This window comes from Pinus tabuliformis, chromosome X, assembly GCF_031772625.1.
Source record: "Pinus tabuliformis cultivar Carrire ecotype Pingquan chromosome X, CPIR1, whole genome shotgun sequence".
Classification (NCBI taxonomy): domain Eukaryota; kingdom Viridiplantae; phylum Streptophyta; class Pinopsida; order Pinales; family Pinaceae; genus Pinus; species Pinus tabuliformis.
In genome coordinates, this window is record NC_142308.1 from 1,631,473,347 (window position 1) to 1,631,487,749 (window position 14,403).

Consider the following 14,403-nt stretch of genomic DNA (forward strand, 5'->3'; position numbering starts at 1 on the left):
TCCTGTATTTGGGTCAAGGGCTCGCATTTCAGTCTATACCCTGTAGGCAGGAGTCCAATCCATTATTAGTTCATAGCTTCTACAATTGCATTCATCATGGCCTACCAACCTGTAGAAATTATGAAACAATTACTGGGACGTCTACGTATACTTCTGAAATAGATGACAATTATCTGTAGTGTTTTTTCCTCCTATCTGACAGATCATGCATTATAGGGAAAGTGCCATGCTTGGTCCTACTTGTGCCTCAGGTCTTTACGAAATCGGCACTCCTCCCGCCAAGTAATTTGCGAACACTAGACAGTGGTCCTTGTCATGCCCCTGGCCTTTGCACTTGATGCACCATACTTTCTCGCACACCTCTGGCCGAGGTGTCATGTCCTGTTTCAAACTTTGCATCTCCAGACATAGATTTTGCAGTTGTGCATGGATTTGTTGGACTCCCAAACTAAGGTCTTGTATAGGGGTCTCATGGAGTCTCATGGCCATCTCCAAAGCTTCGGCCTAGGTGGAAAGCTTTTGTTGTGACAATGTCGTCCTTAAATGCAGGGTTAGTGACGCTAAAAACCATGCATGGTACTATCCAGCTGTCAAAGTCATGTTTGCTTCACGAATCATACTCCACAGTCTTTGGTCTAGATCCTAGGGGGTCTCGCCCAGGAGCATCGCGATCTCCTTAAACCCAATAATTAATTGTGTCTCTGAATTTGGCCTGCTAAATTCCCTATTCAGCACGGTCTGGATTTCTGCGATTCCTGCATTTGGATGGTCATTAGAATGCTTGATATACCATGTTAAGGCACGATCCTACAATGCGCTTAGGAACCCAACCTTCTTGATATTGTCATCCATGACACCTTGTGCTTCCCATACCGCCCTTACCACGAACCAGAATTGGTCGGGATCTTCATTCCCTACTCCTTTGAATACCATTAGTTTGATTGCACTTGCCATACTGAACTGTGGTGGTGGTGGAGGTGGGGTGGGTGGATATGGAGGTGAGGAGGGTGAGACAGGTGGCGGTGTAGGTGGAGGTGGTAAGCGCGGAATTCACTGCCTTATCAGACTGACCACGCTTCTTGGAGAAAATTTCGCGAGCTCTTCCTCGCTTTCCTACGAGGGTGAAATTAAGGGACTGGGTTCTAATTCTTCGCTACCTCCACTTCTGTAGATATTCCCACTTCGCATAGTCCCAAAAATTAATTTATTCGCATAACCCGCTTTTCACATAATAACATCTTAATCCAAGTGTTCAAAGATTTAATATAGTTACCTCGTGGTCCTATGAGGAAGCCTCATTTTGCTTCACTGTAGCTAATGGTCATATCTACCATGAACTCAGTGATAAATCCTCCTATCATTCGATTCAGCCAATGGTCCATAGCTCGCGTGATCTTATCTCCTGACACTTCTAGTCTGTGCACTAAATCTGGAGTCCACACGATTGGTTTGTCAAGCCTACACCTTCCCTGGCTGTTTGCTAGCTTCATGATCCACTCATACAACTCAGAAGGAGAGGATGAAAATAAAATTTCATGGATTTCTGTATATAAGTAGCACTCCAACCATTGTTCCTTAGACACTCACAAATACCTATTTTCCTCTACCGTGAACTCGTGAATCTTCTTGTCCAACCACCCTTCAATTTCTTTATTTATTGGATTCTAGTGACACGACATTAGACATCCCTTATGCAGATCTTGGTCTCGACAATGGAACCATTTGTTGGATTGTATGGACTTGACCCAGGTTTAGAGATGATTTAGCCAAACAAATCCTAGTACTACTGGCCCTTTCGGCAAGAGTCCATGGAACACAGACTAAGGTCTCACTTGAAGTAGTATGAGAGGGTGCTAGAACTAGGTTTCCACACCCTAGAGATGTCTGATGGTTTTTCAGTGGTCCACGGTTTGACCCTACGCGCACGTCACTAAGCGCACCTATCAACACCTTATATCCTACATTGTTGCCTTTGTGCAGCCCTGTTCGAGGTGTGATCTATGTTATTACCCAAATTCCTTACTATTAACTTGATATTATCCGACTACTTAACTTATATGTATGATCTCAAGTATACTTAACAGTTTTCAGTATTCATATAAGTGTGCGTGATAAACAAAATACTATAAATGCATAGGAAATCATACAAAACAGATACATAGTATTTGGAATCAAACTTCTCTTTATTATTCTTCTTCTTGGGTTACAGACTCAACTTCGCCCTACGCACTCAGCTTCAGGGGTCCGCGCACTTAGCTGCGGGCTCTACTAGGCCTCTGTGCACTCAACTGTAGAGCCTATTCCTACTACTACAACCCACGACACTTAGACCTTTCCTATATGCTCACTATCTTCTAGACTTCATCCATGCTCATCTATTTCTTATTGTTTTTACAACTTAAAGCCTTGCTCTATTTATACAATCCCATGGTCCGCGGACCATGGGTAGGCCGACATGACATTACAAAACATTACAAAACTTAGGGTGAACAACCCTATGAATCATTGTACATTACGCACTTCGTGCCCACAATTCATGGAGTCTTACAACATATTTGACCAAAACGTGGTCTTTGAGCCCCAAAACATGTTCTGCGGGGATTCCATGTCCAACAAAAATAATCATGCAAAAGGAAAAAATAAATGCACTAAGTGACCAAGTAATGGAAACTGCTGGTGGGCAAAAGGAAAGAAGATAATGTGACACTTAGAAAATTTGAATGACAGACTGGATCAACACTTGTACAAGGTAATACTAGTTAAAAAACTAGCTAATATGAAAAGAAAGAGGAAAAATATCACTGATATAAGCAAAAGAAACAAAAGCGACAAAAAAAGAGACAAAAATAAACACATGCAAAACTTACCCAAAAAAGCACCGCAAACTTTGCCAAAAGTTCCCTGTTCTCGCTGGGGAGGATAGAGCTCTAAGATTTAATGTGGAAATGATATCTAGAGTCATCTATTATATAAATATACTCAAGTTATCGTTTCTGATGCACATGACTAAAATAAAGGAAAATGTGCCTCCTGTTTGAAAGTCATAATTAACAGCTTAGTGGACTTAACCAGACATTAATTGGGAAAATCCTATTTTTTAGGAAGGCCAACTTTGATTTTCTAGGAAACTTCCCATTCACACTAGAAGAAGGGACTGTGAAATTCCTAGGCTCAAGTGATTATGCAGTTCCTTGCCTCATTAATTATGCGGTTTTTGAGAGGAAGGGAAGCTCTTGCACGATTTCTAAGCTCAAGACGGGCTTGCCTTCCATGATTGCACAATTGTGATCCCCAAGGCCTAGCACAATTTCTAGAGATAGTGGATTTCACAACTCAAAGAGGGAAGACTAACAATATTTCAAGGTCAAGGCAATGGGCGGCTTGTGCTAGAACAGATGAGGGTCAAAATAAAACATCACAAGAACTACATGCAAAGATAATTCTCCATCATTGGCATGGATACTTGATTATAGTGAAAGATGAGTCCTTGTAGACAGAAGGCAAGCTCCAAAGTCAATGAACAAGAAAATTTTTGGGAGGGGTGGTTGTAGCGGCTACAACACTTGGTGACACACTTGTAGTAATATAGCTCTTTGTATGGTCCTTACCTCTTATAAACCAAGTCTAACTCTTCAGGAAATATTGTTCATTTCATCAATCACCATAGATTCTTTGCTTATCTTGTTTTATGGACAAAACCCCTAACATTCTCTTCAATGGTGGTATATTAACAAAATAAATTCAACTTCAGTTGTTTTGATTGGGGACGAGGAGTATATATATATACAAGTGGAACAAGACTCTCAGATTCTATGTTTTTATCTCTAGTGTTGCTCCGTTGCCAGTAGGCTTGGACAATACCCCAACGGAGTCACTTTACGAGCACAAAAATTATTCTGTTACTAGCGAGCCTAGAAAGTACCCTGACAGAGTCACTTCAGGAACACAAACATTACTCTGCTTCTAGCGAGCCTTGAGAGTACACTAGTGGAGTTGTTTACTTCACCTCCTAGTGCAGGAAGCCTTTCTCTTCTTTCACCCTTTATTTATTTTTATATATTTTACTCATAGAACAATGCATTGGAACTTATTGATTTCATGGGGAAGAGGATGGATACTAACCTACTGAGAGAAAATTAGGTGGTCCTTTCAGAGAAGGATATTTATATACCTCTGGAATATATTCCACTTATTTAAATTTCCTGCCCCCCTTACTCTACTTGACTTATTCGAGAATACAAAACTAACCAATCATAAAACCAATTAGAGAAGATGGTATTAGTTATAAATTCAAGCATCGAAACTCCACTAAGGCTCTCTCTAAGAAAGAAATTATTTTCCATCAGGGTATCATCGACTGAAAGGTGAAAGGGCCATGCAAAAAGAAGGAATAAATAGAAATCCAAGTGTTGAAAGTGGAACAATGTCCTCTTGAACTTCACCATGCTTGCTTTGAAAGCTCAACACATGTCTCAACCAACAATTTATTTACAACAGGAGGAAAGAAAGGAAAGGACACAAAATCAAGCAAAACAAAATAAACAAAAGGAAACTAATCCCACTCCTAAAATAACCCAAAAATAGGATAGGATAACGTAAAATGAAACTTCCAATGTAACCACCAAAGCATAGACTAACCTATAGGGCGAGGGCATGAACGAAAAGAAATATCATCAATAGTAACAAATGATGAGAAATATAAAATGCAAAATGCTCTAAAATCTAAAGGTTGAAGACAAAAGTAGAAAAATATAGAAAGAAATCATATGTCACACATCTTTTTAATGCATTATGGTGTTTGTGCAATTCATAACAAGTTGTCATGCCAAAGCATTATTCCAAAATTTCAAAGTTGCCAAACATAATGAAAATGAAAAACCTATGTTTCATAAATGATCTTGCCATGTATGATTCCTCCAATGACAAAGCAATAGGATCATGAAAAACAAGTGAAGGATGTGAGACAAATTTATTTTCAACTTTTGTGACTGGATGATGAGGATCCTTGGAAGAAATAGTATTATTTCGATCATGCTTGAGACTAACATCAATATTGCGAGAACCTATTATAACCATCAGCGTAGGCTGAAGTGCCTCGATAACTTGTGGTAATTCCAAGACATCATAAGGTAGATCATTAAAGACTGATGGATTACAAAAATAAATAATAGGGGATACATAATTATCACTAGATGATTCAATGAATAGATCAAGACAATTGAGATCATAGTTCTCTTCGTGTGCAAACAAGTAATCTTCTTGATCTAATGAATCGTAAAGACAGAGTGATTGAAAACAAGAGATCCTACTCTTTGTTTCTAAAAATTGATAAGATGAGGGATGAGGTATGTTATAGACATTTTTGTGCCTTACAGCATGAAGCATGAAATGTCGATAATCTGAGGGATCCAAAGTCCCTAAACATGTTGTTCCTACCCCTAGAGGAACAAGGTCAGCAAACCACAGCACTAAAAATCAGTTCTCCACCTGAAAACAATCAAAGCAAAGCTATTCAAGATTACTTCTTTATGAGATGTAAGAGAAAGGAGAAAGAGATCCACTAACCGTTATCTTCTGCTAATGATTGATCCAATCTTCCCTCTTTGCTGCTTGCTCCCAGCTCCTTGCTCTTTCACTGGCCCAGCTACACAAAGATCCTGCAAAAGCACAACAAAAGGAAACTACAAGAAGCATACATCCATAATTGATTCAAGGATTAGAATAAATCAAATATACAAGCATCAATACGCCACAGAGACACATGCATATAGAAGAACCTCAAATACTTTATTAATGGAAGAAGTAAAGTTCTGAGAGTGTTACAACCATAAGAGGCCCAATCCAGCAACACCTCCCAGCAGAAAGAAATCTCCTCTTCACCTCCTTCAAAGCAATCACCCAATAGTTCTATACTCAAACCAACAGCACTTCCTTACATTCACAAGATTCCCGCCTCCCTAGACCTCATGAGAGAGCTCTATATATAGGAGTTTTGGAGAAAGGATGAGTCAGCTTGAGGCTGGCATGAAGCTGACTAGTGTCCTCTCCCACTTCAGTTATTCTTCAGTTCTTGAGTCCACTTGGAGTTTCTTGCTTCCACTTGGAGATCTAGATCCTCTTACTCATCACAAGGCGAATTCCCTGATCCAAGTGTCATTTTGGAAGCTTCCTGGGAATTTGACACCTTGCAGAATGACTGTTCCACTTGGCCAATCTCGCCCAGCGCAGGTAGCCTTCATTAGATTTGACATTCAGCGCAGGTACAGAGTGGAGCAGTTGACATTCAGCGCAGATGCTCAGTGGAGCAGTTGACATGATCCAGAATTAGCTTGTTTTTGAGTGTTTTCAGGTGGAGAACTGATTTTTAGTGCTGTGGTTTGCTGACCTTGTTCCTCTAGGGGTAGGAACAACATGTTTAGGGACTTTGGATCCCTCGGATTATCGACATTTCATGCTTCATGCTGTAAGGCACAAAAATGTCTATAACAGTTGCCCCCTAAAGTATGAGGTCATTTATTGGGTGAAATGCTTTATCAGGAGGATCCGAAGTTCATTCAATCGCTGAGAGGTGCCCTATAATAAAATAAAATACAATACATTATTTTTCATTCTGCTTTCATGATCTAGCTGAGGCGGGCATTCCCATGCTCAGTTTTATAAATTCATTTTGGTACATAGAACAGACGATCGTCTGATGGTAGACTGATAATTCTCTGCTGAAATTATCATCCTTTGAGTAGGATGATCATCTGCTGCAATGATGTACATATCAAATGTCTTTCTATTTCCTGAATATATATCGCAGCCCGGATGGATGAAACTAGATCCGGGGTCTTCAAACTCGTTCGATCTTCACTCTAAGTACAAGTCGATCCATGTGAGAATTGCGCTGAAGTCGAACATGGAAAGACATCGCTGGATTACCGGTCAATAATGTAAACCGTTAACAAGCGCGAGAGGAATCACCAATAATGACAATGACCCTCAAGGTACTGCAGTACAATTCGCGTGGTGTGAATAAAGGACTTGGCGTCGAACACCACGCAAAATCTTTTGGTCGAAGGTCATTGATGTATACCTGTCGCCGGAAGTGAGAAACTTGCCATTGAGGCATGCAAGCTTCAAAGTACTGAGGGGGTTTGTCCCTAGATCAACTTCTTGGATAATGAGCTGAAGTCAACAAGAAGCGATCCGTCAAAGGAGGGCCTTAATGAATCTCACATCAGTGACACGGAACGGAGCTAATGATTTTAGTGGAGGTGAAAACAATCTGTGAAATATGATTCAGGGTGGCGATCATGGGTGGATGAAGGATAATGTATGGCAGTGGATGGGACACGGTTGACTCTTTCTGAACAACATCTCTTGAACATATAACGACACTGATGTGATGGATCGGTAGCATTACCCCAAATGTGGATGGTTTGGCGAGGACCATGGTGATGAGACCGATGAATGAAACAACCCAACCCGATGTGATACGGAGGACAAAGTGTCATGTTCAAGAGCGACTTGCTACCATTAAAGCTTTGAGGTTCTCCCAATTTTTCCCCAGTCATTTCTGACTAGTACCTCTTTATTTTTATCAAGCTTGAGGAGGATAACATATGCTTGTTCTATAACCTGCCCTTCGGGCAAGCCCATCGCTATGTTTTAACGAGCCTAGCGATAGGGAAACTCGTTCTCGTCTAAAGACAAGTTTGTGGCTATTTAATCATTTTAACGAGTCTAACGACAAGGAAAACTCGGTCCTTTTCATTTTTAGAGAGTCTGAAAAGGTACAGAAAGTTAACTCCAAAATTCCTTTTTCGTCATCTAATCCCTTAAGTCCGAAAAAGTATAAAACAACACAAAAAGGTCGAGCGCTTGTTTTATTCGGCTCGTTAAAGTTATCGAAATGTCGATAATCCGAGGGATCCAAAGTCCCTAAACATGTTGTTCCTACCCCTAGAGGAACAAGGTCAGCAAACCACAGCACTAAAAATCAGTTCTCCACCTGAAAACACTCAAAAACAAGCTAATTCTGGATCATGTCAACTGCTCCACTGAGCATCTGCGCTGAATGTCAACTGCTTCACTCTGTACCTGCGCCGAATGTCAAATCTAATGAAGGCTACCTGCACTGGGCGAGATTGGCCAAGTGGCACAGTCATTCTGCAAGGTGTCAAATGCCCAGGAAGCTTCCAAAATGACACTTGGATCAGGGAATTTGCCTTGTGATGAGTAAGAGGATCTAGATCTCCAAGTGGAAGCAAGAAACTCCAAGTGGACTCAAGAACTAAAGAATAACTGAAGTGGGAGAGGACACTAGTCAGCTTCATGCCAGCCTCAAGCTGACTCATCCTTTCTCCAAAACTCCTATATATAGAGCTCTCTCATGAGGTCTAGGGAGGCGGGAATCTTGTGAATGTAAGGAAGTGCTGTTGGTTTGAGTATAGAACTATTGGGTGATTGCTTTGAAGGAGGTGAAGAGGAGATTTCTTTCTGCTGGGAGGTGTTGCTGGATTGGGCCTCTTATGGTTGTAACACTCTCAGAACTTTACTTCTTCCATTAATAAAGTATTTGAGGTTCTTCTATATGCATGTGTCTTTTGATGCTTGTATATTTGATTTATTCTAATCCTTGAATCAATTATGGATGTATGCTTCTTGTAGTTTCCTTTTCTTGTGCTTTTGCAGGATCTTTGTGTAGCTGGGCCAGTGAAAGAGCAAGGAGCTGGGAGCAAGCAGCAAAGAGGGAAGATTGGATCAATCATTAGCGGAAGATAACGGTTAGTGGATCTCTTTCTCCTCTCTCTTACATATCATAAAGAAGTAATCTTGAATAGCTTTGCTTTGATTGTTGCTGAGGTACTATCACCCTTAGAGTGGGATAGGGTCATTCCGTATTGGATACTTTTCCCAACAACAAGGTAGATTGAGAAGATAAGGTTTCTTCCTTGCTCATCTCAAATGTGAAACTGACACCTCATGAGTCCTGAGAATTAACATTGTTAGAAACTGATTCTTCGAAGGATGCAATAGATATGATAGAATTGTGGAAGATGTCACGATAATAAGGGAGAGGTGAGAAAGGAGAAAGATGAATTTTTATCGCAGATTCTTGTTCAGAAATGGAATCCCACACATAGTCATTATGAATTATATTATAAGTCTCCTGGTTGACACTGGCTCCATCCTGAACCTCATCCTGATAAACATCAGAAGAAACTATCAAAACGAGTGGATCTGACAACTAACACTTAGGAGGATCAAAGGAAACCACAGATGGAGGATGGGAAGAAATAATATAACTAATCGAACCAACTTCGCAATAGAAAATTTTTCTAAGATATTTGACATGTGAGCTAGGGGAGGATGCTAGTAAATCAATAGATAAATTTCAAGTTCTCCAACCTCAACTTACGTACATGGATATATTTGATGAAAGGAAGATGAAGAGTCACTTGGGACAAAAACTTCTTTTGTTGCATATTTAAAAGGTACTTGACCAATGTATGTTGGGATACTTTTGAAAGATTTATATTCTATTCGATTCATAGAAATATGAACAAGAAATTAAAAATTATCTTTCATAAGATCCGAGTCAATATCTGCTTCAGAAAATTCAAAACAAAAATGAATGAAACAATCATGAAAGTATTTGAGAGATTGATCAGGTTCTTTTCTAAGATGCATTATTTTCCTGTAAATAGATTTTTCATCATAACTATCAAAGGTGCAACAAATCTCCTTGACAAGATGCTTGAAAGAGCGAATTGAAGTGGTCAGCAACGTGTAGCACCATTCCTTAACATGTGCTTCAAATATGAGGATGAACAACCTACAAGCCATGTCTTCACAATGAATTTTATGATGAGTGCATAATTCAAAGAAATGAGTTGTGTTTTCCATAATGGTTGTTCAAGCCCATCCATCAGAATTTAAATCATAAAAGTCATGAATTATTCTCATGGGCACATTCATATTTGTAGTTCTAGAAAAACCTGTTTGGGTTAAGATTTGGGAAAATACATTTAATGATAAGGAAAGTTGAAGCAGAATTCATGGGCTTCTCTTTTCATCTATCCCTCCTTATAGTTCCATAAATTTTAGTAGTTTTTGACTCACCAACATTCAATGGGTCTCCTTGGTATGCAGTCCCAATTAGACCTCACATCATTTAGAGTACAAGCCCCATCCAGAATACGGCCCAATTGCCGAAAGAATGGGTTTTACTGTTATGATTTTGTTGGGATGACACATATAATGATGTAATTGTGACTTTGGTGAAATGAGTGTATAATGTTGTGAAGAGTCAAGTGCAATAAATGAGAGGTTCTAACACAACAAAGGGGAATCAAGTGATCCCCTTAAAATTTTGTAATAGTACGTAGCTTCAAAGGAACACACGAGCATAAAAGGAATCATAAGTTACCATGCAAAATACTTCACAAGATAAACATGATAGAAATACATAATTCCGCACATTCAACAAGATTCATACTAATGCAAACAAATTAGTTCATAAGCTTTAACATAAATTAAATAACATACATTGCAAAAATAACAAGAATAGTCCTACTATATTCAACACATATGCATGAAAACGTGCCAACTCTGAGATTTTATTAAAGTGAAAGTTCCAAAAATACATATACAATTGACAAACCACAAGCTCCAATAGTGGAACATGAAGACAACACCTACTGCTCCAAATAAATATACTCTCTCTATGCTAAAGGAGAAACCATGGCTCTTGATAAAACTCCTGAGCTTTCGATCCTAGCTAAAGACTGGCCAAAAGCCTATTTTATGAGTTATAAGGGTATATTTATAACAAATGGGATAACTAATCATCTCCCTTTTGTGACTCTTGTACTTCCATGATGACTCTTTGACTTCTTTCAACCATGATCCTTATACTTCCTTAAAATTTAACTTTTCACTTCCCACTATTGACACTTGGAATTTCACTTACAAATTAATTACAAATAGAATATTACAATATTTCTCATACCCATATAAGACAAAATTGGGTAGAGTCAAATAAACAAGCCTAATAGAAAAACAAGATGTCGAGCTTGATTTTGGGGGAAGTCCAACTCAACCATTTCAACTTGTAGTTCTCATTGACATAGCAATGCCAAGCTTTATATTGTGTGATGACTTCCCCAAACTTTGTGATAGGATCAAGTTATAAGAAAAATCTTTCCTCCATTGCATCTAGGTACACAGTGTGTTAGTGTTGGTATCTTCATCCCTCCGTCAGAGATCAAATCCTCTTGTTGCATTACATATTAGCTGTCCCGCTCAGTTAGCTGCATTCCATTAGGCGCATGGATCATCTGACGGTAGTGGCTTCTCCTACAGTTTCCCTCATTTCATTTACCTATTGCCTCATGTTTATTCATCAAAAATTGTATACAGTCACCTTTTTGTCTTAAAGATCGTAGAAGTCTTTTCTAGGGTTTCATTGTCATTTAGGTCTAGGGTTTCAATAGGGTTTCATCAAAAAGGGTTTCAAAAAGTCCAATAATAACCATCAGGCACATGAGGAGGTTCCAACATCAAAAAATTTCATAATCAAGTGGTCAGAGATGTATTTTTCCTCAAAACTCCGTTTTGAGTAAAAACATGGTATTTTTAGACTTTATTGTACAAATTCATGTAATTTTATTTCTCTCATATGTAAATTACTTCACCTGCAACCCTAGTCACTTTTCCTAGGCTCAGTAGCTCCAACCCCTGCAAAGCAAAAAAGACACAGGTCATTCAGTTTATCATAAGCTCAAATAAAGTGAAAAAGCTCAAAACCAGAAAAATAATGTCATTTTCCAAACATTGTAAAGTGGGTTTTATAAACCAAAAAATTAAAAGCTCCTTGTATATAAGTCATTTCTTCCATTGGAGGGTTCATTTGCATTTGAAAGACAAATTTGGGCAAAGCAAAGTTGTGTTTGTGAGCAAGTAAGACAAAGTTGGAGAAATCTGCCCAAAATCAGAGGTGTGGCGCACTAGGCAAGTGGTGCGGCACACATAGCAAGCGCGGCGCATAGGGCCGCGATTTCCAGTTTAAATTTACACGGGTGCGACACACACATAGGGTATGGCACGTTGGGTTTAATGCGCGGTGCATAGAGCTGCCAAGCCTGACTTTTGCAACAACTTGCTTTAAATCATCCAAAACACTTGGATCTTCATTTGTGAAAGTAGGTTGAGCCTCCATCACTTCTTTTCATCTAATTTATGGTGGTTGTTTTACGGTGGTTGTCATATGGTGGTTGTGTGAACAAAATACCAAACCCTACCTCTTGCATCTTTCAAAGGAAACAGTGCCTAGGGTTTGTACTGTTGTTTTGGCTTCCAAGTCATTCCCTCATCTTTCCACTCCCTCACGGATTTTCCTAGTGTATTCCCCTATTACCTAATTCCCATATTCCCAAAACAAAATCATATATCCATATCCCCACTCCTATTTTTCCCAAAATCCCAAATATAATTCCCAAACCCTAGTGCTATACCCAAAACTCCTAAATTATTCCATAATCCCCTGTTTCCCTAACTAAACCCTATCCCAACAGTCCCTAAAATCCCTCATTTTTCCCTCCCTCTACAGTCCCTCATATCACTTTTCCCTTGGTGGCAGAAGTCAAAAAACATCATAAATCACCGACTTCTCATTAAGATAGCTCATCCACCTAGCAAAGATGGAATTTGATGCCTCATATTCTTATGAAGAGGAGACACACAGTGACTCACCGATAGAGGTACATGCACCTAGGAGGCCTCATAGAGGTGGCAAACATATTCGAGAAGAACCAACCACTCTTACTGAGTTACAGGCCTGCCCTCTTGCCATCACTTGATTCCAACACCAGTCCTACTATGATTTTGTGAGATGGTTGCTAGAATTTAGTTTCATCATGAGTTGGCTCGTTTGTTGTGCTTCATTTACATGATGGTCAAGCCACTCTAGCTGGTGTCACATTCACATTAACAACAGAATCTATTTCACTAGAAATCAATATTCCTAACATTGGAGAGCAATGGAACAAGAGGCAACAAATTGACAGGCAGCATTATGAACCATACATCAAGCCCGATTATTTGAGACAACTCAGCAGAGTGTTTCCTTTCTAGTACCTCAAAGATTCTTATGCTCCTTTGATGAAATTGATAATGAAGTATTTCAGCTATGAGGGTCGGTTTTCCCGTTTATATGCTTATCATATCAGACTGCTGACGCATTTTACCAGGGTGAGGATGATAAACCTCCCCTAATTCATGTGCTGAAACATTGAGAAGATGACCACCCTAGTACAGCACAAGACTCCTTAGCAACAGTTCAACAGTGTATGTCATTTTTCTCTCATTTAAATTGTTGTCATCCATCAGCTTGGCTTACAGGGAACCACTTGGGAGGACTTCATTTCTCGTGAGTTTTCACAGCTCCTCAGGGACCTTCAAAGACTTTGCATGAGATAGGCGGACCTTCATATCAGCATGAGGGTTATGAGACACAGACCACTAATATGCTGGTGTTTATCACTTATCAGAAGGGCACTAGATGGTTGTTTGCAGCAGTTAAGCGAGTATTATCTCCACCTGGGGTCGAAGGGGTCTCGCTTCTGTCATCAACGCAACAAGTTCAGGACAAAGGCAAGAGGCCACTACAGGATGAAGGACCATCAGGTGAGTGGGAGACTAATTTCATTCTCATTGAGGGTGATGATACTGATATGGGTCCGCAAAGCACAAATCTCAAAGGGATCATCCAAGAGCAGCATGCGGATATCAATGCCTTTTCCCTCAACTTGGAGAGGGAAAAACGAACAATACAGTACTTGGAGCAAAAAAATAAGTATCTTGAAGATCAGCAAACGATTATGGAGTTGGAAAACATTCGGTAGAATCGCCAAGATGCCCAAAGGAGGAGGGTGGAGCTCACTTCACTTGAGCAAGACGTCAATGTTGATCGGGAGTCATGGCTTGAAAGAGCCAATATCTACTTGGAGAGGAGGTTATAAAAGGCCATCAATGAGAAGAATATGTTGAGAAATATGGCATATCGTTATTTGTCAAGGAATATGGTGTGCCAAGCTAGACTCAGGAGCTTGAAGGAAAAATTTAAGTGAGCATCAAGGAGGCAAAAGGAGCATGAAGGACTTTAGATATTGGCTAAGGCTTCCTTCGCCCAACACAATGCTTGATGAAGAAGACTTGGCCCAAATTTCAAAAAATTTGGGGCACTTTTTTCATTTTTGGAATTTTTGGCACAAAAAACAGGATTTTCTACTCTATGAACCGCCCCACCTGGCGCTTACTTTTGATAGGAGCCTCCAGATGAAAAAAACTCAACATTTTTGGATTTGGAATGAAAAAATATTCTTTCCTACCAATGGACAAGAAATTTGGACAGGT